Below are 3960 nucleotides of genomic sequence, written 5' to 3' on the forward strand. Positions count from 1 at the left end.
CACCCATCATTCAGCTTCAACAATTATCAACCCAAGTCCAGTATGTTTTTTGCTTTGGTATTCCAACCCACTCTCCCCAACACCAGATGATTTAGAAACAAATCCAAGACGATATACTTTTATTAATAAGTATTTCAATATGCATATCTAAAAAGATAAGGACTTCTAAGCCAAACATAAAATGCAATAGCATAATCCCACCAAAAATGTAATTCCTTAACTTTATCTAAAATTCAAGCTGTGTTCACATTTGAGAGGAATCTTTTATTTTTCATTTTACAGTGAGATTATATAAACCCAAGTCAGAAGTACCAAACACATTAAAGTTATTTTATTTGAGACTGGATGTTGAAAACATATTGTTATATGTAATATATACATATAATGTGTATACCAAGAGGAATTCTCTTTCTAATTTTTTTTTGCAAAAGATAAATGAAAACAAAACATAACTTTATTACAAGGGTAGAATAAAAAAGAACTGTATGAAACCAAGAAGATTAATGCGGTCATAGGAAATAGCGAGCATTCCTGTCTGATGATTTTTCCTTCTATTTGTGAAATAAGAGAAGGGTTAATCTGCTAAGAATGAGTGGAGATGTGATAGAGGAGAGTAGAGGAGTTTCAAAATGGTCTTAAGTAGATATCTAGTGGAAAATGGGAAATGGGCTCTCACTACATTCTCTAATACAGATTTTCCTAATTTCTCTTAGAATATCCCTGATGGGAAAATTAAAAGAGCAACTTTTAAAAGTCTTAGATTATAGAAAGAAGTGACACTCATTATAAGGAAGAAAAACTCTTGAAAACTTCATCTTATGGTGTAGTCTGGTTCCATGTCATGGAACAAATATAATATTCTTGATCTAAAACTTCAAATATATTAATAGATGAAGGAAAGTGAAAGTGTACTAAACTATTGATCTCACATAAAGAGAACCAAAAGTGAACATTTCATTTTGGTCTTTGATATTTAGATAAATGTAAGTTAAGGAGCACTTATGAAAAATTTAAAGGGAACTCTTCAAATGATTACTAGCATAGAGACCCTCAAAAACTTTGTTTAATTTAAACAAAACGACTAGCAAGAAAAACAAAAAAAAAATTCATATGTTAAAAGACAGAAAAAAATATATCCATGAACAATTAAAGGAAAAGAGGAAAGCTTAGCACTAAATGATTATAAAAACAAAAGTGAATTGATTAAATCCCCCAATTAAAAGTCAAATGCTCTCAGATCAAAGTATAGCAACTAAATGCTATTTACAAGAGACAGCTTTATAACAAAGGCTAAAAAGTTAGGTGTGAAAAATGAGGAAAGCTGTATCAGGAAAATGTAATAGTAGAGTACTACAGTATTAATATTAGGAGTGCAGTAAATGTAATAAAAATCAATGGGGAATTTTCATTACACTCATTTTTCAAAAGTTTCTCTTATAATTTTAACTAATTCATTTTAAAATGAGTATATAACTACTAAGAAACTTTTTCACAAAAACATTACCGTGATAAAAATTTGTTCAAAATCAAGATGAAATGGATTGAAATACAGTACCTACAAGAGATTTTATCATTGCAATCTCAGTTGTTGAAGTAAATAAAATATAAATGAGTTTATATCGGGTTTGAATAATATACTTTATCAGATTAATTTATCAGATTGGTGTCATAAACATAGACACACATCACTTTTTTCAGCGCCCACACAGTATTCACAAAATTTGATTATATATTAATCCAAAATTTTGATTATATATTAAACCGTTATTATATATAATAACTTATAAATAGCTGAAATTGTATAAAATTTACTTTCTTATCAAAAAGGCCTTAGAAAAAGGTTTACAAAAACCATGACACAAGTATATCCAATGACGTATGGTCAAAAAACCTCAAATCTAAAGTCAAAGAAGAAATAAAAAACTGTGATTTTTTGTTGTATTACTTACTACTGTATCACAAATTACCCCCCAAACTTAGAGACTTAAAACAATAAACGTTTATTATTTCACAGTTTCTGTGGGTCAGAATTCAAAAGCAGCTTACCTGGGTGGTTCTGACTGAAGGTGTCTCATGAGCAGTCAAGATGGGAACCAAGGTTGCTGTCGTCTGAGGCTTGACTAGACGTGGAAGATCCACTTTCAAGATGGCACACTCACATGGCTGTTGGCAGGAGGCCTTAGTTCCTTGCCGCATGGGCTTCTCCATAGGGCTGCTTGCAACATGGCAGCTCAGGGGGAGTGAACTGAGAGGGAGAGGCAAGCTTTTATGACCTATCTCAGAAGTTACCCCCTGTCCTTTCCACCTTACTCTATTCATTCTAAGTGACTCACTGAGAACAGCCCACACCTAACAGGAGGCAAATGAGGCTCCACTTTTTGAAAAGAGTGTCCCATAGTGAACATATTTTAAAGCACCACACTAAACTGATTTAAATATAATGATTATAATCACATAACATCAATATTTGTGGAATGTAGCTGATGCTTTGTTATTTAATCAGAAAGAATGAAGGAAGAAAGAATGTTTTCAATTCAAGAGGCTAAGAAAAGCAGCTGTAACACATTCCTAGGGAGAAAAAAACAGCATTGCTGTAGATCAAAGCAGAAATTAGTGAAGTATATAAATAAACAAAAGACAAGAAATATTGAAATATGTGAACTATTTTAAGTCCCAGTGGTCTGAAAAATCCAATAAAATGGGATAATAACTGAGAGGTAAAATGAGTAATCATAGACACACTGCACTATAAATTTGAAAGGAGATATTACCAGAAATGTAAAGGTTCTTTTTTTAATTATGAAAGAATATTGTTTAAAATTTATGTTAATACATGTTTAAATTTCAGTTAAATAGGCAATTTATTGAAAATACAAATTTGTAAAATTGCTTCAAGAAGAATTTTTAAAATCTGAATTGACATGTAACTATGAAATACATTGAAACTCATTATAAAAAAGTATTGTGTTCTCCCCTCCTTCAATTTTTCTGGGTCCAGAAAGTTTTACTTTGAGTTCTTTCAGATAGTCAGTGAGCTGATTACTCTCATGCCATTTAAACTTTCCAACATAGGAAACCTGAGAAATTTTCAAATTAATTCTAAGAAATAAATAGGACTCAGGTATCCAAAATGACAAGATTGGAAGGAAGTTAATCAATCTGTAGATCAATTTTAATTATAAACACACATATGCTATCCTGAGTGATACCAGAGGTATAGTGGTATAAAAGTGGTGGAAAAACAATATAAATTCGTTGGACCTTTAAAATAAATTCAATAATTTACTACTTATAAGAGGTATATCAAAAACAAAAAGACACTGGAAGGTTAAAGTAAAAGACTGGACAAGTATAAACTAGGTGAATGTAAAAAATCTACACAAATAACAACAAATAAACAAAATAATTTAACCTAATAGCGTTAGAGTTAGACAAGTATAGTTAATTATTAGAAAAATATTTAATAGAAAAATTGGGGCGTCATTTTCTATTGATCAAAGGAAAACACAATAAAAAAAGGATAGTGTTGAATATTTAGAACTGAACACATGGTTTCAGAATGTGTAGATTTAGGAGAAAATGATGGTACAATATTCGTAACAGTTGGGGAAGCAATTCAGCGATAATATTTTGAGAATCTTTGAAATGTTCATCCATTCTTGTCTACTTATTCTACTTCTCAGAAAATCTATCTTAAGAAAAACAATCCTAAGTAAGAGGAGAAAAGAAATTATGTCTACACATAGTATAATGATCAAAAGCATGGACTCAGGGCCAGATTGCCTTGGTTAGAAACCTTGTTCTGCTATAGTAACTGGGTGAATGCTCTGTGCTTCAGTTTCTTCATCTGTAAAATGGGGATAAAAGCACCCATTTCACAAGGTCCCCTCCCTTGGATTGAATTAATATATAAACTGCATCTCACATACTGATCAGTATGCAGTTGACCCTTGAACAATA

This window comes from Aethalodelphis obliquidens, unplaced genomic scaffold, assembly GCF_003676395.1.
Source record: "Aethalodelphis obliquidens isolate GAN/ISIS:26980383/991018 unplaced genomic scaffold, ASM367639v1 scaffold2, whole genome shotgun sequence".
In the NCBI taxonomy this organism is placed as follows: Eukaryota; Metazoa; Chordata; class Mammalia; order Artiodactyla; family Delphinidae; genus Aethalodelphis; species Aethalodelphis obliquidens.